Source organism: Bos indicus, chromosome 1 (assembly GCF_029378745.1).
Source record: "Bos indicus isolate NIAB-ARS_2022 breed Sahiwal x Tharparkar chromosome 1, NIAB-ARS_B.indTharparkar_mat_pri_1.0, whole genome shotgun sequence".
NCBI classification, from domain to species: domain Eukaryota; kingdom Metazoa; phylum Chordata; class Mammalia; order Artiodactyla; family Bovidae; genus Bos; species Bos indicus.
In genome coordinates, this window is record NC_091760.1 from 62,467,235 (window position 1) to 62,492,256 (window position 25,022).

The window sequence follows — 25,022 nt, forward strand, 5'->3', positions numbered from 1 at the left end:
GGTCTGTGTAGAGCAGACTTCTTCTACTGCATACGTAGACTGAGGATTTACAGCCTTATTTCTATGATATTGCAGCATATTTCTAAAAGTCTCCAGAGATGCCTGAATTTCTAAGTTCATAATCTATTTCAATTCACTTAAAACACAAGATATAGCTTTTTAAAAATGATACAGTATGAGTGAAATTGGTGAAGGGGACCAACTGTAGGGTGATGTATGGTAACTAAACTTGTGGTGGTGACCACTTTTAGAAAAAAATTATATGAAGTATGCAATAAGAAAGTCATGCATCCTTAAAAACTGTACTTGATTGCATAGATTCCTTCTTAGATACTTCTTAAAGTGGGGAAAGGGAGGGTTATTAAGTACTCTAATTAGTTTTTACATTAATTAATATAAAATAATATTTCATCCAAACTGCATTTTATGTGGATTCATGGGAGAGAGGGAGAGAGGAAGAGAGAGAGAGAGAGAACTGCGACATTTTTAGGCAGCAAGATTAAGTCCTGGTCCATAGGAACTCCTTTCTCATTTTAATGGTTAGAAGGAACTTCAGAAATGAGGTGAGGAGAGATTTTATAATAACTCTTATTGACTATTAAAAGTCATTATGGGACTTCCCTGGTAGTCCAGTAGTTAGGACTCTGCCTGCCAGTGCAGGGGATATGGATTCGATCCCTGGTCTGGGAAGATTCCACACATGCCATGGGGCAGCTAAACCTGTGTGTCACACTACTGAGCTCATGCTCTAGAGCCCTTAAGTCGCAGCTACAGAAGCCCACACATTCTAGAGCCCGTGCTCTGCAACAACAGAAGCCACCACAAAGAGAATCCCAAGCACCACAACCAGAGAAAGCCCATGCCTAGCAAGGAAGACCCAGTACAGTCAAAAATTAAAAATAAATAATAATCCTTTAAAACAATAAACATCATTATTAAAACCGAGAACATTTTTTAAACTACAGCATAGATTAGTCATGACAAGGAAGTCATAAAAGATAGCTAATGGAATGGGAGAGCAAAAGAAAGAAGATATAATGGACTAGAAATGAAAACAAAGTTTTAGGCCATCTTTGCAAGGGCTTGTAGGATTTTGATGGGGCTTATATTTCAGTGGGCCCTTGATGTTTTATGGCTGGACAATACTCATGAGGCCAACCAGACAGAACCCATTCACAAGTCAAGCGGGGAAAGGACACTCTTAAACTTGACTTTCTCCTTTACCTCAAATGTGTTGATGAGGACATTGGCTCCTAAGGCCTGATTTCTCTCTTGATGTAATAGTCTTACACAGTTTCAAAGACAGATTGTTAGAGTTTAAGGAGCAATAATGAAACAGATGAAATGGGAATAATTCAAAAACAGTAGCAAAGTCAATCTGACATTAGCTCATCTTCTCATTTACTCTCCTCTCTCCTTTCAAACTCTGCAGGCACCCGGCTTTGTCCCAGACTTTTTCTACAGCTTCAAAAAGGAGCTACAAGGAAGAAAAAAAAACCAAAAAACCCTCTTTCCTAAGGCCCCTTCATTCTCCCTCCTCCACCATCAGAATGTGGTCTGAATTCTCTCATAAAAGAGAAGTCATCTTTAATGAGAAACTGGAAAGAAGACAGAGATGAAGCAGAAATCACAGTGGCACAAAAACAGAAAAGGACATCACTTTGCTTGATAAATATTTATTGCAAGCGTCTGCCAATTACCTTTCAAGGATTTTTACACATGTCCCATGTCTTTCATCTTTTTCATGTCACAGTTTATTCAAGCCGTAAAAAGTGCATGTGTCAGGTAAATGTTGATTTACATGCAAATTGTATTTGCTAACCTCGCCTTTAAGTGAAAACGAGATTCCGAAATTTATTATTTCCCTCATTAATTCCTACTTTTTACAAAATTCAAATATTCAATATCAGATGTAAACAGAAAAGGGTTTGCTCAGTTTTGTTCGGCACTTTTGCCCCTCCCTGTGCCATCTGGAAATCTATGTTGACTGAAATCGATGAGAGCAATGTCTTCTTTGGCTGTTTTTCACCACCTTTCTGTTTATAGTTGAACCCCGAAAGGATTAACTCTTAGTCCAAATTCATGAGTTTGCATTTACTTTAGGAGGGGTCCCACTATTATATTACCCCAAGATAAGACTTCTCCAAGGGGTGAACTGAGACAGGGGGATGCCAAAGAAAGAAAGAGTGGAAATGGTGAAAGGTCTAACAATGAAATTGATGACTTTGATACCATGGTTAAAAACTAGTTTATTTCCAGTTTTTTCCCTCCACTGGAAAAATGTTAAGCATCTACTCTAGTGTGAGGAATAGTACAACGTAGACCAGAGTTGAAAACATTTGCCAAGATTATGTAGGAAATTGTGTAACCAGTAAAATACTTTGTCTTCATTTAAGATTTTCAACACGAGGAGGAAAATACCACAGAGATAGATGTGAATTTAGATTTTCCGGAAAGTTCTGGTTGTGATTTCTCACTTTGTTCTCTCCTCCTCAATATCCTTTACTCCAAAACATGTCCTTTCAGAAGATTTACTTACTTCTATAGGTAAGAACCAGGCAACTTGGTTGATAAGCTCTTAATTTGAAAATAGAAAACAAATTCTTTCTAGCTAGACAACAAAGAGCAGGAGTCTATGAGGGGGCTGCCAAGTCACAGAAGTGTCCAGAACTCAGGAACAGAGGAATAATTACCAGGGGATGTACAACTCCATGAAAATATGGGGTTACTGGGAATAATAATAGCAACACTTATTGGGTAGCTAGAATGCAATGACAGTATATTGAAGTTGAAAATCAGAGAGTTGTTTGTTTTAGAGGTTAGCCTCATAGCTGCAACCAAGCGATGAGAAATGCCCAAATCTTATCTTTTGATGAGTCTATCACAAGGCTAATAAAACAAATTTCCAGGCTCCTCCCTAGCACAGACTCTGATGAGTGCTGGGGGTTTTAAAGTGAGCAAGGAAGTGAAGGAAGGCCAAGTTGTAAACAGGAGGTATTTCTCAATGAGTATGTTGGAGAAAATGTCCATAGAGATTTCATGCCTACAGGTTTCTCCAAACCTTAAATAATTTGTGATTATTTGATTTCTAACTCAAGATAAACATTCTTTCTATGCAAATTTGTAATGATTTATATTGGACATTTATAGTGATTTTGTACATGTAAATTTGTATACTTAAGAGCTCCCCCAATTTTGTAAACTTTATTGCTTCTGTTCAGTCACTAAGTCATGACCAACTCTTTGCAACCCCATGGACTGCAGCATTAGAACTCATAAAATCTGGATCATTTTTACGTATGTTATAAAAGTTAATTTTATTTCATATGTTTAACCTAATTTAAGAACTTATTTCTGCTTTTGATGATTGTTAACGTGTTTTGTTTTACCCATTTCAATGAAAAAACTGTATTTGTTAAGATATAGCAATATAGGGGGGAAAAATATTGGAGTTTACAGTATAATCATGTTTCCTTACAACCACCGGGTGGCAGTATCCCTAAAATACAGAATGTAAATGGTTTGTTTTGCTTCAAGTATTAAAACAATGTTTACAAAAGAAGCAGAGGGGTGGGTTGGGGAGGGAAGGCCTTCCACAAATAATACGGTAATAAACTGTGTTGTATTTGTTTATATTGTGATGATCCTCTATTCAATCAATCATGAATCTGAAAGAATAAAATCCCTGTTTTGTTTTTGACTTCTCGGGTACTACATGCCACCTTTTTATATGAGGTCTCTGGATGATTTTAACAGACAGTACAATAAGTTCTAGGCAATGAGCAATACTATACCTGGGGCTCATCCATTGCCCACAGCTTGAGGGAAGGAGCACGGATGACCTGCTTCCCTCATACACACTTCTCAGTGAGTAATGCTATTAAAAAAAAAAAAAGAAAAAATACCAAATCTGATCATTGACTGCATTACTGCTGAGATTATAAGGCATTCTTTATCCACTGAAACGGGTCTCGAATTACATGAAAACTTGGATATATTAAAAAGCTTCCCAGGTGGTACTAGTAGTGAAGAATCCACCTGCCAAATGCAGGAGACACAAGAGACCTAGGTTCAATCCCTGGGTTCGGAAGATCCCCTGGAGAAGGAAATGGCACCCCACTCCAGCATCTTGCCTGGAGAATTTCATGGACAGAGGAGCCTGGTGGTCTAGTCCATGGGGTCACAAACAGTCAGACATGACTGAGCACAAGCATCTCATCTCAACATATTAAAAAGCATGCTAATCTTAGAGGGTATTATGCTTAGTGAAATAAGTCAGAGAAAGACAAATACTGTATGGTATCACTTACATGTGGAATCCAAAAAGTAAAACAAAATAATGAAATCAGCAAAAAAGAAACACAGATATGGATAGCAAACTCATAGTTACCAGTGCGGGGAGGGAAATGGGGAGCAAGATAGGGGTAGGGTGTTAAGAGATACAAACTACTATGAATAAAGTAAATAAGCTACAAAGATATACTGTACAGTACAGGGAATACAGCCAATATTTAATAATAACTATAAATGAGTATAACCTTTAAGAATCGTGAAGCACTATGCTGTATACATGAAACTAACATAACATTGTAAATCAACTATTTCTCAATTTAAAAAAGCATGCTCATCCTGGTGGCTCAGCTGCTAAAGAATCCGCCTGTAGTGTGGGAGACCTGGGTTCAGTCCCTGGGTTGGGAAGATCCCCTGGAGAAGGGAACACCTACCCACTCCAGTATTCTGGCCTGGAGAATTCCATGGACTGTATAGTCCACGGGGTCACAGAATCGGACATGACTGAGGACCAAGTGAACAATGCTAATCCTACTGATTATAATAATTAGGTATTATAATTTAGGAGAAAAAAATTATTGCAGGCTTTTGTCAATGGGCTCGTGATTTCTGTCTCTTGTTTTGTGGCAGGTTGGACACCTCTGTGAACTTTTACATAGATCCACTAGACTTTCTTGAGCAAAAAAGAGACTCACAGATTCTCTGTGTACTAAACAGACCGTTGGCAATTGCTAAACAGCTGTTGGCTGTATGATACATATTTGGCTAAAAACAAACCCATCTGTATTTAATGCATTATTGCCAAAGTGTAGTAACATGCTGTTTCCAGTCTGAAAACACTGGTACCCTCATGTGAGACGATCAAATTGAAAATCTCACAACATGGCTCTTGCACTTCTTGGCTATGCAAGCGGAAAACCTGAGTGTTCCAGAGAATGGCAGAATTTATTTCCAGAGGCTTCAGTTCGTGAGGCATTGAGGATGGCAGTAGATAGGCACAGACTAGTTAATCCTTTCCTTTGGTAGACTCTTCATTTTATCTTGTTTTTTTTTCAAAAGGATTCCTTGGTATTTATTGTCTCTTTTAAATATATTGTATAATCTTTATTTTTACTGATTAAAAAGGTAATATATTTTTCATATTAGAAAAATTAGAAAATGCAGAGAAAAAAAAGGGGAAAAAAGTCATGCTTTATCTTTCCACGCGGTTTACGTGGATGTGCCACTTCTGAATAAAGTTATCATTTAATGACTCAGCTGCTTAAAATGACTCCATCAATCCATTTGCTGGGATTGTTGTACTTGAATGCCAACTAAGAAAACAGACTAAGAGGTCAGGCAGTTTGTTAAGGTTGTTTATCTCTTAAATGCTCAAGCAAGGATTTGAACCCTGGTTTGCATTATTTAGAGCTGAGAGTTGAGGCTTTCACCACTATACAGCACAACGCACCTCATGAAAAATAACACCAAGCAAAAAAGTTGTCCCCAGAGGTCAATGGAATATAGACAAATGCATTTATGATAATTTAATCCATTTGAGGTTTTTAAAACTAGAGTATATAATAACTACAACTGGAAGTAATAGCCTAATTTGGTTATGAGCGGAACAGTCACAAATGTATAAAATGTATCTCTAAACAACTAGATTTGGGATTTCCTAATACCTTTCATTTAAAGAAAAAAATGTGTTAGCTAATGAATTTTTAAAGTTAATTAGTATAATGGAATTTTCCTCTAAATACTAGCACTTATTTCATTTGACAAAACACTGAACGATTTGGAGGGATTCTTGTAGTTTTTTTCATGATTTGAATAATGCATAGCTTTTTTTCATAATAGGCAAATGTTCAAATCAACCTCAAAGAAATCCTCACCTGGAAAGCTCTAACTAAATGAGCATTTTTCTCTGCCTACCACTAGCACCAGCCTCCATAGTAAACAGTCAACAGCTGGAGTGGTAACGGAATTCTCAGTGCAGCTAATGAGAGCCCCATATTTCATAGCTCAGAGGCTGAGAATATTTTTCTTAAAAGAGAAAAAAAAAAAAAAAAAAACCAAGAAAAAGTATTTACAAAAATCTCAGTTCTTTGTTTGAATGTAAATCCAAGGAACTGCTGCTTTGAAAGGAATAAACTCTTTTCACTAATAATCAAGTTCACAGAACTGTAAAATATAAATGAAGACAATTTATAAAGTGATTGGCTTTGTTATGTCCAATGTCACAATCACATCAAAACAACCAAGATGTGTCTGGAGTATGATTAAATCTAACAACGAATATTTTTAAAACATTATTTTCCCCTACTTTTCAAATGAAAGGAAGAAGGCATGGCAACATTATCCTTGGAAATGTTCAGTTAAATGCTGTAAAAATGCATGATAGAATATATTAGTCCCAATACTCTAGAATATCCTTGAATATATATTTTTAAATATGTTGACAAAATGCCACTTCCCCAGGAAGACATTTTAAATAATTCAGATTAACTATAAAAAAATGTTTGCTGAGTCTTTTGTTTAATTCAAGATTCTCTCTTGCTCCCAAATGGTAGTTGGTTTAAAAAAAAATAACAATGTTTAGAAGAAATACTGCAGGTCCCTCTTACTTCTACTCCTAAGTAAAACTGAGGGACAACTGGAAAGAATCAAACACAAGATGCTATGAAAGCAGAATTTAAGTACTCACAAGAAGTGGATCAACAGAGAAAGACCTGAAAGATGGATTTTCGGTAGAGAAATCAAGCAACAGTGAAGGAGCTGAGGGAGAGTTGAAAGATCGGACATTGGGAAAGAAGGCCTCCCCAGTAACTCTGCGGATAAAGAACTCACCTGCAGTGCAGGAGATATGGGTTTGATTCCTGGGTTGGGAAGCTTCTCTGGAGAAGGAAAATGGCAATCTACTCCAATATTCTTGCCTGAAAAATCCCATGGACAGAGGTCCCTGGTGGGCTATATAGTCCAAAGGGTTGCAAAGAATTGGACATGAAGGCTGTACATTGTCACCCTGCTTATTTAACTTATATGCAGAGTACATCATGAGAAACGCTGGACCAGAAGAAGCACAAGCTGGAATCAAGATTGCCGGGAGAAATATCAATAACCTCAGATATGCAGATGACACCACCCTAATGGCAGAAAGTGAAGAGGAACTCAAAAGCCTCTTGATGAAAGTGAAAGAGGAGAGTGAAAAAGTTGGCTTAAAGCTCAACATTCAGAAAACGAAGATCACGGCATCTGGTCCCATCACTTCATGGCAAATAGATGGGGAAACAGTGGAAACAGTGTCAGACTTTATTTTTAAGGGCTTCAAAATCACTGTAGATGGTGACTGCAGCCATGAAATTAAAAGACGCTTACTCCTTGGAAGGAAAGTTATGACCAACCTAGATAGCATATTGAAAAGCAGAGACATTACTTTGTCTAGTCAAGGCTATGGTTTTTCCTGTGGTCATCTATGGATGTGAGAGTTGGACTGTGAAGAAGGCTGAGTGCTAAAGAATTGATGCTTTTGAACTGTGGTATTGGAGAAGACTCTTGAGAGTCCCTTGGACTGCAAGGAGATCCAACCAGTCCATTCTGAAGGAGATCAGTCCTGGGATTTCTTTGGAAGGAATGATGCTAAAGCTGAAACTCCAGTACTTTGGCCACTTCATGTGAAGAGCTGACTCATTGGAAAAGCCTCTGATGCTGGGAGGGATTGGGGGCAGGAGGAGAAGGGGACGACAGAGGATGAGATGGCTGGATGGCATCACTGACTTGATGGAAACGTGAGTCTGGGTGAACTCCAGGAGTTGGTAATGGACAGGGAGGCCTGGCGTGCTGTGATTCATGGGGTTGCAAAGAGTCGGACACGACTGAGCGACTGAACTGAACTGAGGGACTACAAAGACACATGGGCAGGAAGGGACAACAGGAGAGAAGTGTTAATGTTCCAGAAAGAGGAAAAGACCCAGAGGAGAGAAACGTGCAATTCTAGGTACTGAATCCCTTCAAGTCATTGAGTTCAATAACCCTGTAAAAGAGGAACCATTGACCTTTCTGGTACAGCATCATGGGGAGAAGGATGCTGAATCACTCTAAGCATGTATCAATCATGTGACTTTAAAGATTAGTCTCAGAGAAGTTGCCTCAAAGGTAAAATAGGAATTTTTGAGCCTTAAGCTCTGTGAGCTAGCATATATAGCAACATTTAATATACTTTATGCCTTTCAGATGAATAGATGTTTGATTGGTGATCATTTAGTCTTCACTTTACAGATGCTGGCCTTCAGAGAGGTTCAAGGGTTCCAACCTGGAAATGCACATTGTTTGTGTTTAAGTATCAGTAAAACACCTCTGCCACAGTGCTAGCCTATACTGCAGGTTCTCCATTAAATGGTTGCTACCATTATTATTCTGCACTTTGCCCCAGGGTTTGACAGGGACCCTGAGTCTCTTCACCACTCAGAAATAACCTTGGTATTGTCTGATGAGAATTAAAAGAAGAGTGGCTGTGAAAATCTAATCTTTTATGAAGATAAAATATTTTAGTTTGCAAAAATCAAGATGGTTGATAAACATATACAGTAGATTTCAAAAATATGTAATAATTTGGTGTTTGAGGTAGCTCAGATGGTAAAGTGTCTGCCTACAATGTGGGAGACCTGGGTTCAATCCCTGGGTTGGGAAGATCCTCTAGAGAAGGCAATGGCACCCCACTCCAGCACTCTTGCCTGGAAAATCCCATGGACAGAGGAGCATGGTAGGCTACAGTCCATGGGGTCACAAATAGTTGGACATGACTAAGCGACTTCACTTTCACTTTTCACTTTCATTCTAACCAGCTGTTAAAGACACTCTCAAGCAGACATAATCATGGGTCTGGAACAGCACTGTCCAATAGGAAGGTACTGGGAGCTACCTAAGTAATTTTCAATTTTCTAGTAGCCATATTGTTTAAAAAAAAAAAAAAGTGAAATTGACTTGATAATTGGCTTCATTTAAGCAAATATATCTAAAATATTATCATTTTGACATGTAATCAGTATAAAAATGATTGAGAGATTTTACCTTAAAAAAAAATTGGTACCAATCCTTCAAAATCTAGTGTGTATTTTATCTTTATAGCATACCTTAATTTGAACAAATTCCATTCCAAGGATTCAATAGCCACAGGTTTGGGTGTAGATATAGAAGAACTAAGGAGCATAATAATATAAAGAACTAGTATAGACACTAAACTTTCTTTTTTTCCCCCAAGAAAACTAACTAAAGAAGCAAAACGTCTGAACTTGAAAACCTCCTCATCAAATATTAACTCTAGCTTGGGGCATTTTGTGGCTTGGCTTTACTGTGAAGAAATCAAAGTCACAAAGTATAAACTTCCTCACCTTCTTCCTCTTTTCCTCAAAATGTCTCTGCAACCAGACTCTTCTCACACTTCTAAATAGCCAAGGGTTTTACCAGTTCTCTCTCCTCAGTTCTATCTCAGAAGAAAAAGTGTTTTCTTTTATTCTAAGACTTAAATCCCCAACTCCTCTTCCTTTTGCCTGCCTTTTTCATTGTCCCATTCTATCAAACTCAAGCTTGTACAACTTCAGATTCACCTTCTACAATGTGAAGTATACTTGATTTCCCTCTCTACTTTATTAAATGAAGCAGGGTTATACACACAAATAAAGCCAAAGCAGCTTGAGATCTATAGCAACATGAAGTGGAAGGTACAGACATTTCCTGTATACTCACTGCCCCCTCATATGCAGCTAACAACCACATTAACGTCCCACACCAAAATGGTACATGTGTTAGAAACAATGAACTACATTGATACATCATTATCACTCAAAGTCTGCAATTTACACTGAGCTTCACCCTTCGTACTTTACATTCTATGGGTTTTGACAAATATACACTGACATGTAACCACCATTATAATACCATATAGAATAGCCCTAAAAATCTTTCATTGTTCTACCTAGTTATTGCTTCTACGCCCTTTAGTCCTGGGCAACAACCAATCTTTTTATTGTCTTCACAGTTCTGCCATTTCCAGACTGTTATATGGTTGGAATCATATAGTAAGTAGCCTTTTTCAGATTGACTTCTTTCACTTAGTAACAGGCACTTAAGGAAGGAAGACTATACAATGGAGAAAAGACAGATTCTTTGACAAAACGTCTTGGGGAAACTAGATAGCTACATGCAAATAATGAAATTGGGTAATTTTCTTATATACAAAAATAAACTCAAAATGAATTAAAGACTTAAATGTAGGATCTGAAACCATAAAGCTTCTAGAAGAAAACACAGGCCAGATGCTCTTTAACATCAGTCTTAGCAATAAGTTTTTGGACCTGTCTCCTTAGGCAAGGGCAACAAAAGCAAAAATAAATAAGACTACATCAAACTAAACAGTTCTTGCACAGTAAAGGATACCATCAATAATACAAAAAAAAAAAAAAGCAATCTACTGAATGCAAGAAAACACTTGCAAATGACATATCTAATAAGGAGTTAATATCCAAAAAGTATAAATAAACAATTCAATATCAAGCCAAACCAGAATAATCAGCAACAACAACAACAAAAATACCCTACTAGACAACCAGATTAAAAACTGAGAAGAGAATCTGAATGTACATTTCTCCAAGAAGACATTCAGATGGCCAACAGACAGATGAAAAGATGGTCAACACCATTAATCATCTGGGAAAGCAAATCAAAACCACAATGAGCTATGTCCTCTTGGGTGTTAGAATGACTATCATCAAAAAGACACAAACAACAAGTATTGGTGAGGATCTGGAGAAAAGAGAGTCCTCATGCATTGTTAGTAGGAATGTAAATTGGGGCAGCAGCTATAAGAAAGTCAAATGAGAAGTTCCTCAAAAAATGAAAAATATTAACTACTATATGATCCAGCAATTCCACTTATGGGTATTTGCTTTAAGAAAACAAAAATACTCATCAAACAACAAAACTATACACCCCTATGTAAACTTCAATGTTATTTACAATAGTCAAGATATGGATATTTACAATAGGAAGATACAGACTGTCTTTATTTACAATAGTCAAGATAAATGTCCATTGGTAAATGAAAGGATAAAGACATGATATACAAACACACACACACACACACACACACACACACAATGCAACATTACTCAGCCAAAAAAAATGAAAGAAATCTTGCCATTTATGAGAACATGGATGGATCTAGCAGTGAGGGGATGGGGAGATGAGAAGGCAGGAAGGTAAAAATTGAGTTTAGGATTACAATATTAATATTCATTTAACTGTTCTGCAGTATTGGCTCATGAACATAAAGAACTATGGTTTAAGGTAATGTTTTAATTCATATTATGTGAACTCTGCTCACACTTTCATCTGTCCTTACTCTTTGTGTGTCCTTCAAGCTGGGATATAGTTTTAAAAGTATTATTCAAGCATCCACTTGTCTGCTTAATCTAAACTAATCAGTTATCCAACTTCATAGTTTAGTCCCCAGGAATAACTAAGATATCTTCAGGGACTGAGAACTTATTTCTTATAGAAATACCATTAAGATTAAGGCCAGTCTCACTAGTATTTATTTTGTTTATCAAACACATACTGAGCACAAAACAGTTGTGTGGCATTTTCTAAGTGCTCTACGTGCACATAAATTTTCACAACTTATAACTGTACAGGGTAGATGCTATTATCTTCATTCTCTTTTTATGGATGGGTAACTGAAGCCTCCGAAAAGGCAATGGCACCCCACTCCAGTACTCTTGCCTGGAAAATCCCATGGATGGAGGAGCCTGGTAGGCTGCAGTCCATGGGGTCGCTAAGAGTCGGACACAACTGAGGGACTTCACTTTCACTTTTCACTTTCATGCATTGGAGAAGGAAATGGTAACCCACTCCAATGTTATTGCCTGGAGAATCCCAGGGATGGCGGAGCCTGGTGGGCTGCCGTCTATGGGGACGCACGGAGTCGGACACAACTGAAGCGACGCAGCAGCAGAAGCAACCGAAGCCTAGGCTACCCTGGTGGCTCAGACAGTAAAGAATCCACCTTCAATATAGGAGACCTGGGTTCAGTCCCTGAGTTGAGAAGATCCCCTGGAGAAAGGAACAGCTACCCACTCCAGTATTCTGGCCTGGAGAATTCCTGAGGACAGAGGAGCCTGGAAGGCTATAGTCCATGGGATTGCAAAGAGAAGAACCTGACGGCACGAACAAGCACACAACTGAAGACCAAGAAAACTAAAAAAAAAAAAAAAACCTTGCTCAGAGTCACACAGGTAAGAAAGTACCTGAGACAGTATTTAATTTCAAGCAGTATGGTCCTAGAACTTAGGTCTTTAACTGCCAGGTCACACTGTTTCTCTGGTGAGTGAATAAGTGAAAACACATTTAGTGCTATTTCATGGTTACTAGGAAGGTTCAATTTCCTTGAATTGGTCTTGTCATCTATTTGCTGATGCCTAAAATTCCAGGTCAGAGCCTAATCCCTTTAGTGAAAACACCCCATCTCCATTCAAATGCAAATATAACCTTATCTGTCCTTTATACTTTAGTACAAATTGATTTAGCAAGCAGGTTTGTGACAGCAGGTTTTGATAATGGGAGTGTCCAAGGAGACACTGAGACTGAGATTTTAAAGTAGAAACATTTTAGGAAGAGGAAGGGTGGGGGAAGGGAGTTTGAGATTATGACTACATCTCAGGCTTAACTGGACTTTCACTGTGCTAGGGAGAAGTGGGTGGGGTGAGGATAGAGGGATACATGTTTCATTTTTCCCTTGGTTTACTGATATTTCTATATCTCCATCTAAATAAGAAGGTTAAAACAAGACCCACATTTGCCACAGAACAGGAAAAAGTACAAAAGTCTCAACCTAAGGGTAAAATCCCTAGGAGATTGTGGAATCATTAAAAGGTGATTCTTTTTTTTTTTTAATTTAATTTTATTTTTTAACTTTACAATATTGTATTGGTTTTGCCATATATCGAAATGAATCCACCACAGGTATACATGTGTTCCCCATCGTGAACCCTCCTCCCTCCTCCCTCCCCATACCATTCCTCTGGGTCATCCCAGTGCACCAGCCCCAAGCATCCAGTATTGTGCATCGAACCTGGACTGGCGACTTGTTTCATATATGATATTATACATATTTCAATGTAAAAGGTGATTCTTAAAGTTCTATGTTCACCAATTATTCCCTAAAGAGCAAACAAACATTAAGCCATATATATATATATATATACACATATACAATCTAAATTATTGATTCACTATATATAGAGAGAGATATATCGATACATATATATATCACTATTTCTCAAAATTCAATTCCATTCAAATCAGTTCAGTTCAGATGCTCAGTTGTGTCAGCCCATGCCAGACTTCCCTGTACATCACCAACTCCTGGAGCTTGCTCAAACTCATGTCCATCGAGTCAGTGATGCCATCCAATCATCTTTCATCCTCTGTCATCCCCTTCTCCTCATGCCCTCAATCTTTCCCAGCATCGGGGTCTTTTCCAATGAGTCCATTCTTCGCGTCAGGTGGCCAAAATATTGGAACTTCAGCTTCAGCATCAGTCCTTCCCGAATACTCAGGACTGATTTCCTTTAGGATTGACCCTTGCAGTCCAAGGGACTCTCAAGAGTCTTCTCCAACACCACAGTTCAAAAGCATCAATTCTTCAGTGCTCAGCCTTTTTTATGGTCCAGCTCTCACATCTGCACATGACTACTGGAAAAACGATGACTTTGACTAGACAGACCTTTGTTGGCAAAGTAATGTCTCTGCCTTTTAATATGCTGTCTAGGTTGGTCATAGCTTTTCTTCCATGGCGCAAGCGTCTTTTAATTTCAAGGCTACAATCACCGTCTGCAGTGATTTTGGAGCCCTCAAAAATAGTCTCTCTTGTTTCCACTGTTTCCCCATCTATTTGCCATGAAATGATGGGACCAGATGCCATGATCTTAGTTTTTTGAATGTTGAGTTTTAAGCCAGTTTTTTCACTTTCCTCTTTCACTTTCATCAAGAGGCCCTTTAGTTCCTCTTCGATTTCTGCCATAAGGGTGGTGTCCTCTACGTATCTGAGGTTATTGATATTTCTCCTGGCAATCTTGATTCCAGCTTGTTTTTCTTCCAGCCCAGTGTTTGTCGTGATGTACTCTGCATAAAGTTAAATAAGCAGGGTGACAATATACAGCCTTGACATACTCCTTTCCCACTTTGGAACCAGTCCGTTGTTCCCTGTCTGGTTCTAACTGTTACTTCTTGACCTGCATACACAGGTTTCTTAGGAGGCAGGTTAGATGCTCTGATATTTTCATCTTTTTCAGAATTTTCCACAGTTTATTGTGATCCACACAAAGGCTTTAATGTAGTCAATGAAGCAGAAATAGATGTTTTTCTGGAACTGTCTTGCCTTTTCTATGATTCAAAGGATGTTGGCCATTTGATCTCTGGTTCCTCTGCCTTTTCTAAATCCAGCTTCAACATCTGAAAGTTCTTGGTTCACATACTGTTGAAGCCACGCTTCAAGAATTTTGACCATTACTTTGCTAGCATGTGAGATGAGTACAATTGTTTGATAGTTTGAGCATTCTTTAGCATTGACTTTCTTTGGGATTAGAATGAAAACTGACCTTTTCTGGTCCTGTGACCACTGCTGAGTTTTCCAAATTTGCTGTCCTACTGAGTGCAGCACTTTAACAGCCTCATCTTTTAGGATTTGAAATAGCTCCACTGGAATTCCATCACCTCCACTAGCTTTGTTCGAAGTGATGCTTCCTAAGGTCCACTTGACTTCACAGTCCATGATGTCTGGCTCTAGGTGACTGATCCCATCATCATGGTTATCTGGGTCATGAAGACATTTTTTTTTGTATAGTTGTTCTGTGTATTCCTGCCATTATTCTTAATATCTTCTGCTGCTGTTACGTCCATGCTGTTTCTGTCCTTTAGTGTGCCCATCTTTGCATGAAATGTTTCTTTGTTATCTCTAATAATCTTGAAGAGATCCTTAGTCTTTCCCATTCTATTGTTTTCATCTATTTCTTTGCACTGATCACTGAGGAAGGCTTTCTTATTTCTCCTTGCTAATCTTTGGGACTCGGTGATCTGTCTTCTAAATTAGACATTTATTTATAAATAAATTCAGGATAATTTTGCCATTATGGGTTTTCTCAAGCAATTTGGAGTAAGGAGACATAAAGATGTTGCTTCTTTTTGTTTTTTAAATTGAAGTATAGTTGATTTATGATGTGTTAATTTCTAATGTATAGCAAATTTTTTTTTTTCATATTCTTTTCCATTATTGTTTATCACAGGATATTGAATATAGTTTCTGGTGCTATACAATAGGATCTTTTTTTTTAATCCATTATAATAGTTTTAAAATCCATATAATAGTTTTCCTCTATTAGTTCCACTCTCCCAATCCATCCATCCCCTGCCAATCTCCCCTTGGCAAGCCAAATCTGTTAACAGGCTGCATCTTTTAAACTCATACTGATATTATGAGTCACAGTTATAGAGAAGTATTTTGGAATCAAGTTGAACAAGTTTGGTAAGCATCTATGTGTCCTATTAACTTATAAAAATGATGATGCTAAACTTATTTTTTTTTTTCTTCATAAGCAGCATATTTGAGGTGAAGAGATGGAAATTGTATCTAGGAAGAAAAAAGCTTGGCTCTCTGGATCAGCACCTTGGATAGTGCTCGTATAGTCTGATGACTATTTGTGCACTGTTGCTGTATACTGCTACATGTAGTAACAACTTTTTCATGCATTCTTTTACCTTTGCCTCTTTAATTCAGCAATTAAAACACTTGTAAAGCCTAACAAATCAAGCTGTGGTTTTCTGACAATTATCATATCTGGATAGAGTAACAAGATCAGTGAAGACACGTTCATGGAAATACCCATTGGGCCACAGACATCAGCTGCATTTGGGATCAAATCAGGCTATTAAACCACAGGCCACAGCGTCTGTGATTTGCATGAGTAATTAGAAATGATTAATAGAATGCGTTGCTTAATTAAACTTATCTCATAAGGGCACCTCTTGAAAACTCATAAGTTTGACAATTCATAATCACCCTCGATATGTTGAGTATAATATTTTTTGGCTCTAATGAAGGTTTTTTTAACTATTTAAGATAGACATAATCTAATGGCACAAGACATACTGTCTTAAAATTTTAAGATGTCTTAGAAATTTAAGATGTATTTGAAAGTTAAGAATTCTATCGAACAGTATAGCAACCATAAAATGATTATGTTTCAGGAAACGCTGTAACTAGGAAAGAAATGTAGGTTGTTACAGTGAGCCTAGCTACTAAGACATCCAGCCCTTTAATATAGGAAAAATAACATTTAAGAATGCTATAATTGCTGGAGTCAGTCTGGATTGCAATTGAGGAATAGTACCCTAGACTGGGTGGTGAAATACTTATTTCTTACCAACCTAGAGGCTAAGTATAAGATAAAGGTGTGGCAGATTCAGTGTCTGGTGGTAGATCTCTTCCTGATTTGTAGGCAGCTGGCTTTGATGCCCACATGGTGGAAAGAGAGAGATCTGGGTTCCTTTCCTCTTTCAATAAGGCATCAATGCTATAGTGGGGGTTCCGTCTTCATGATGTCACCTAATTAAAATATCTCTCAAAAATCCATTCTAAATATATGAATCACTTTGCTGTACACTTGAAAATAACACAACATTGTAAATCAACTATATTTTGATTTTTTTAAAAAGTTATTTCAATAAATACACACGTACATACCACCATGCTGGGGATTCAGACTTTGATATATATGACTTTGACAATGGATACAACCACTCAGTCCATAGCAAACTAGCCAAATGTTTATTGAGCTTTTAGTTCAACAGTTAACACTGAGATAAAATCTGTAAAGTATCTGCTAGGTATCAAGTGTTAGAGTAAATGTTTCCATAAATACAAATGAGAATAAAGGTTATGTTTGAACTTAAAGGATAAAAAATAGAATGAGAACAATATTTTAAAAAACACATGCTTATATCAAATAACTTAGTTATGATTTTGAAGCCAGGGAAGATGAATTCAGAGCAAAAGTTCAGGAGGTAAAGAGGCATTAAAGATGGAGTTTGATCACTTACAAACTCTCATGTTAATTCCTAACAGGTGTGATATCTTACCAATATTTTTTATATTCACTGGTAGGATTTATTTCCTGTCATTCACAGGGCCCTCTTTCTATTGTTCTCTGGAACAGTTTTCTCTTTCTTCACTTTTTCCTGTTAGTTGACTTCCCCTGGTTTTAATTACCTTACCTACTTCTCATATACATAAATGCTTCATCATTACTCAAAAAACAGACATTTTTGAAGGTCCTAATAATTATTGAAATCCAAAACAAATACTTAATCTTCAGTGTACAATCTTAAATTAAAAATAACACATTAAAAAATACTTCCCATAGAGTTTTTTGCACCCCCCCCCCCAACAATTTTTTGGTGAATCTATGTACAGTCTAAAGAGAGTGCATTTAAGGAATTGGAAGGATGAGTACTGGGAGCCATTATAGTCCTCTGAAACAAGCTATGATGAAATTATTCCCATGAAACTGTTTACATATTTAGTAGAATCCTTGATTGCATATTCTGCTCTATGTATGTTTTTCCATAATTGAACAAGAATCTGAGAAGCTAGAAAACTTCTTTTCAGCAAACAATAAATTATTGTTCCAGCATGTGGCAATTTGGAGTTCAAGAGTAACTAAGACAGCAATTCTGTGCTCTAAAGTGACTGAACTCAACTGCTTACAATGGCAAATGCATTTGTCATATGTAAGGTAACAGTTTTTACTTCTATTCACAGAGTATGCTACTTCAGAGGTTGTTTTTGCATGAGGAAAACAATCAATAAAACAAATTATTTGGATCACAGTGAGGCATTATTCAGATCTAGATTTATATTGTTAATCTAAACCATTAATGTGCTGAGAGTTGTCATTCAAATGGATCAGGAAATGTGTTTTAAAGAAGAGACACATAGTAGATTGGATTTAATTAATCCATTTTTTTTTTCTCATGAATGGTGCCCGGTTTCAGCTCTGAATCTTCTCTTTGTCATTCACCCATGCAAATATGATTTTAACAATACACTGAACTCCACATAATATAAAAAAGCAAGTATATCTTAAACCTCTTTATGTGAAGATGTATAAGAACAAAGCCTCTAATTTCAAGATATTTCAAAATTCTTTTTGAGAAGACAGAACACAGAGAATCAGAGCAAGCAGGCAACACACGGTAATTACAGTGAGAATGCATTTACTCTAAAAATTGTGATGTTTTGTGCTTTCTGCTCCAGGGTGTATATTCTGGCACTGTTGTACATATTAATCTCTGTCTTATATATACAAGACTCTGTCTTATATATCCACATTTGTAAACCTAATAGGCTTGCTGCCAATCACTAAGAAGTTCGTAAAACTGCCTGAAGCGTCTGAACATGGCTTATTTGGTTAAGGACCCTTTAGGGACTAGGTCTTTCTCAGTTTGGGGTCTCTCATTGTATATAATAGAAACTCAATAAATACTTGCCGAAGGCATTTGTGATTGGTTGAATCTAGTGGAATGAACTAGTGTTTAGAACTAGCTATTTCTCCTTTTAGGGCATACAGTTGACTCTGCACATATTCTTGGATGTAAGGGCTTCCCAGGTGGCACTAGTGGTAAAAATCTGCCTCTAATGCAGGAGACCCAGGTTTGATTCCTGGGTCAGGAAGATCCCTTGGAGGAGAAAATGGCAACACATCCCAGTATTCTTGCCTGGAGAATCCCATGGACAGAGCACCCTGAGTGGGACACTACTGAGCATAAAAATAAATATATATGCTCATCAGTTCAGTTTAGTTCAGTTGCTCAGTCGTGTCCGACTCTTTGCAACCCCATGAATCGCAGCACGCCAGGCCTCCCTGCCCATCACCAACTCCTGAAGCCTATCCAAACCCATGTCCATTGAGTCGGTGATGCCATCCAGCCATTTCATCCTCTGTTGTCCCCTTCTCCTCCTGCCCCCAATCCCTCCCAGCATCAGGGTCTTTTCCAATGAGTCAACTCTTCGCATAAGGTGGCCAAAGTATTGGAGTTTCAGCTTCAGCATCAGTCCTTCCAATGAACACCCAGGACCGATCTCCTTCAGGATGGACTGGTTGGATCTCCTTGCAGTCCAAGGGACTCATGTAGGGAAAAATGGGTCACTGGACTCAAATGTTGCTGCAAATGTTGAGGATCTCACTATTGAAGGGTAGAGGGCCTATGTGTAAAGGAAGACCCTTGATGAATGGTTCATGATTACCAGGGGAGAGCTAATTTATTAGTTTGGTGCAAACATAATTGTGAATTCGGACCATAAATTTTAAATAATTATAACTAGGCTCAAACACATCTTTATTAATTAAAATAGGTATCATTATAATCAATACATTTTTGCCAATGAGAAATGAGTTTATTTATTCCTGTAGCAACAATCTGTGCTTCAGGATTTGGCAGACTCTTGGAAAGCATTCTGCATCCTGTTGGTTGTGGAAGCATTTTCCCTGCATAAAGATGTCGAGATGCTTGAAGAAGTGGTAGTCAGCTGGCGAGAGATTAGGTGAATATGGCTGATGAGGCAAAACTTCGTAGCCCGATTCATTCAACTTTTGAAGCACTGGTTGTGTGATGTGCAGTCAGGCATTGTCATGGGGAAGAATTGGGCCCTTTCTGCTGATCAATGCCAGTTGCAAGCACTGCAGTCTTCAGTGTGTCTCATTGGTTTGCTGAGCATACTTCTCAGACGTAATGGTTTCATCAGGATTTAGAAAGCTGTAGTGGATCAGACAGGCAGCAGACCACCAAGCAGTGATTAAGACCGTTTTTTGGGGGTCCAAGTTTGGCTTTGGAAAGTGCTTTGGAGCTTCTTCTTGGTCCAACCACTGAGCTAGTCATCACCAGTTGTCATATAAAATCCACTTTTCATCACACGTCACAATCTGATTGAGAAATGGTTCACTGTTGTTGCATAGAATAAGAGAAGACGACATTTAAAAATGATAATTTTTTTGTTTGTTGTCAGCTCATGAGGCACCCACTGGTTGAGCTTTTTCACCTTTCCAATTTGCTTCAAATGCTAAAAGGCCCCAGAATGGTTGATGTTGAGTTCTTCGGTAACTTCTCATGCAGTTGTAAGAGGATCAGCTTTGGTGATCCTCTCAATTGGTCCTTGTCAACATCCTATGGCTGGCCACAGTGCTCCTCATCTTCAAGGCTCTTATCTCCTTTGCAAAACTTCTTGAACCACCACCGCACTGTATGTTCATTAGCAGTTCCTGAACCAAACATGTTGGTGCTGGAAGTTGTCTTCACTGTTTTACCACCCATTTTTAACTCGAATAAGACAATCAGTTGAATTTGCTTTTTGTCTAACATCATTTCCCTAGTCTAAAATAAATATAAAATAAATAGCAAGTAACAAGTCATTAGTGAGAAAAACATAAAGCAAGAAATGCACCTTAAAATTGTGTATAACAGAACTACATTTATTTAAGAATGTGTTTCAATAACAAATGGCAAAATTCAGCAATGCAAAACAACAATTACTTTTGCACCAACCGTATAGCTCCACTGTAAGTAATACAGCAGAAAAGGCAGCATTCTGTTACGATTTTGAATCTGTCAATAATTAGTGCTGCAATTTGGATAAATTCCTCAATCATTGTGAATGTCAGCATCCCTGCCATAAAATGAAATGGAGCAGGATTTGAGCTAGAACAATTACATGACCTCTGAATGCCCTAAAATTCTATGATGCTGCTAAGTTGCTTCAGTCGTGTCCGACTCTGTGCAACCCCATAGACGGCAGCCCACCAGGCTCCCCCGTCCCTGGGATTCTCCAGGCAAGAACACTGGAGTGGGTTGCCATTTCCTTCTCCAATGCATCAAAGTGAAAAGTGAAAGTCAAGTCGCTCAGTTGTGTCCGACTCTTATAGACCCCATGGACTGCAGCCTACCAGGGTCTGCAGCCTGTCCATGGGATTTTCCAGGCAAGAGTACTGGAGTGGGATGCCATTGCCTTCTCTGAAAATTCTGTGATAGTGCCTTACAAAAATATATCCTAGAAGAACTTAGTAAACATTCTGTGAGAATGTTTCTGTGTTCTGTGACAAAATAAGTTTGCTAAAAATTTGTATTAAAAAGGACTTTGTTTTAAATTATAGGACTTTTAATGACTTTAGTGTGCTAATGTGCATTTTGTGACTCTTCAATAGGATCTCCTCAAGCTTATTTGACTATGAAATTTTTTATTTTTATGTAAATCCTATTAACTAAAGGGATGATCATATTCAACAGAATCGAGTTTAGCAAAGGCATAAAGTTTTTGAAAATTCCTTGATAGCCCTTAGACAGAGCTCGTCACAGTAACTAATATTCCAGCTAATTCCATCGATCTTTATTGAGAATTTCCAATGTGAAAAGCTCTTTGAATACTATTATAAATACTTTCATAACAGACTGTGGATGTAGCTATTACTATCTCATATTACAGGTGAAGCAATTGAGTTCTGAGGGATTACATGATTTGCCCAATGTGACAAAATAAAGGAGTGAAATTATAACCTGCTATTCTAATTCTATAGTGTTGTCTACTTTGCCTCACAGACTTTTATCACCATCAAAGCTACACTTTGACCTTGCAGTGTAATCTGATTAGGGATTCTCTGGATGGGAGTGGCATTTCACAGGGAACAATGACCATGGGCCACTTGAAAGAAAACAATTAACTATCATTAATGAATGATATGATGTGGGGACCACAGCCCTGTAATATTTCATTGTTTAAGCACGCAGGGAGATACCTGGGAAAAACTGTTCCTTTTATTACCCTCAGTGAATCCACACATATCGTCTTCTAATAAAGGGGGTGTATATATATATATATATATATATATATATATATATATAAAAAAGAGGAATATATATATATATGTAAAATGGATATATATATATCTCTAAACAGGAATTTTTAGGCAACTTCTTTGTTTTAAATTTGGGAAACCAATATACTTTTCAACCACTTGCTTGCCATGAATTTAACAGTTTTCAAAGCCAGGTAAATTGTTTATCTTCACAACTCTTCTTCAAGAAGTATCTCCTTCTTGTTTTATACAGAGGAAACTGGTGCATTGTGAAATTAATGACTAGAGAAACCTTAACAACTTAATAGTTGCTCAGGATTTAAAGACAAACATTAAATTTTTAGCCTGTGGCAAATGACTCTAGATGTTGACCATTCTATCTCCCTGGCTTCTGAGTGGAGAATAATAAGGATTTCAGTGAGCATAGGTTCTCTGATGGATCAAAAAAAAAGAATTAGAGATAAAGAGGACAGACAGAAGGAACAATAATCAACCACAGCTAGGTAAGAGAGTTTTGACAAATTTACAGAAGAATTACTGTAAACCAAACATATATTGAATATACTGTTTCATAGTTATCAATGAGTTCAGAGACAAAGGAATTCCAATAATTATATATCCCAAATGGAGGTTCTACCCGAAAATAAATAGTTTTGAAGTAATAGCCTATTGAGTGTTTTTACAAAATAAAAAATTAGTACATTTTCAAATTCTTATAACCAAACAATAGGTTCAAAGCCTACATTTTGACTGTAATGAATACCATCACCAAATAGATAACTGGCCTTAACTGGCCTGGCAATATATTTCCATGTGAATCAGTGTATTCTTTCTCCCAAAACTCATATAACAAGAATGCCATGGAGGTAATTAGAGTAGGGAAGGAAGAAACTAACAGAAGATTAAAGCAATATTCCACGCATCACTTTTCATATTTGTAAACTAGGGCTAATAATTCTTATTCATTAATGAGTTGCAATTCAGATAAACAAATTGCAATTAAATGGAATATATTCTTGGTGAGTACATTCTTGAAGAAGTTTTTCAGTTTTCCTTGCCTCTGAATTTTCTAGAACCAGCCCTTGATGAAAGGCCTGTGAACTTGAAAACAGCCAACACCAGCAAAGAGATCAAATGACCCTCTGTGATCATCAACTACAAAGTCCCGTCAAACACTAACCAGTGCTTCTAACCTCAGCCAGACTTACCCAGAGAGAACATCTTAGAGTTAATAGAGAAATGGACTCTAAAGTCCTGAGTCCTACCATGGACTCTTTCACAGAGGTTGTTTGGCTTTGGCAAGTAGCTTAACCTTTCTAAGCCTGACTCCTCATCTGGGGCCATTGCTCTTGGTCTCCCCTGCTTCACAGGGTTGTGAAGAGGATCAAATCAAACAATATATGAGAGTGTTGGAAAGTATACAATGCTATAGCAACAGACACACAGAGCCTCTAGCCTGTAGGATATTTGACCCTGTCTATCTCTGTAAAATTTGTCTTCTTCATGGTGACATCTGAGACTCTTTCATTTAAAGAAAGGCTGACTAGGAAAAGAACTACCCCATGGCCAGAGACCTGCTGCTCATGTACATGCCTAAGACTATTGTGGCTACTGTCGTCAGATACTGTATAGCTTCCTGGGCAGGGTTACCAGACTCTGTACTGTTGTGAACAAAATACACTCAGCTTTGTGATGTTCTGTAACCTGGAGCTGTCACCAGTCAGCTTCAGTGCATGGGTAAAACAGATGCAATCACCCAATGGTGAACACATGGAAGAAACTAAAACGAGAAGTAGGAGAGATTTAAGAACACATTCGTCACTGAAAGTGTAAAGTGATGCTATTGGAAAAAGGATCAAGGCGCGTAACAAATTTTCTGGTGCCAGAGTGGCTGGAGCCACATGGATGGTCATTAGGGAATTGAACCAGATTTTATGGGAATAGGAACTTAAACATAATACATCATATCTCTATGCACCCTAATACTCTGAGCTGCCTCTTGTCCCTTTCAACATGAGGCTAGAGTCAAATAGGATCTATTAATAAGAAACCCTGAAAAGACATTTCAATGATCATTCAAATATTTCAAGTGTTGACAAGAGGGAATCCAAAAAGTTGTCACAAGATCCTTTTCAGGGTAGGAAGCCCTCCAGGTAGATCCTCAAAATAATCAAATTAACAAATACCCAAACACTGTTCTCCTTCACACCGCAGTCTCCAGTCCTCGCTGATCAGTTTGACTGATTCATCTCTCTCTTTCAGAGCACCTTAAGCCCTAATTTTTACATCAATCTATCCTTTTTTTTTTTTTTAAGCTCTTTTAAATTCTGACCCTCATTCCATTTCTCCAATTAGCCAAAGCAACTGAACCTCAGACACCTGAAGTTTGTTGCCTCAACAACAAATGCTGGACAGGAACAGAAAAAGAGGAGAGAGGAAAGGGAATTATGAATATATTTCCATCATTGAGTTTATATTGTTTTCAGCTACATATGGGCAGGTGGGAAAAGGTTTGATAATGAAAGACTGGTCCCCATCAAAACATAACCACATTTATAGGTGTGTGGAGTTGAAATACTCGGAACATGGATGGGTTTCTAGGACAATATGTCTGTTTTACAGATGTGGAGACTAAGGCCCAGAGATTTAGTGTAGAGGCTGACACAGCTCCATTGTGGCAGAGCAGAAAGATATATATTGTCATTCTTGTTTCCCAAACCAATGATTCTTCCTCCATGTATCAGATATAAGAAGCTGATTGAAACAAGCACATACAAAAACAGGCACCTCTCACTG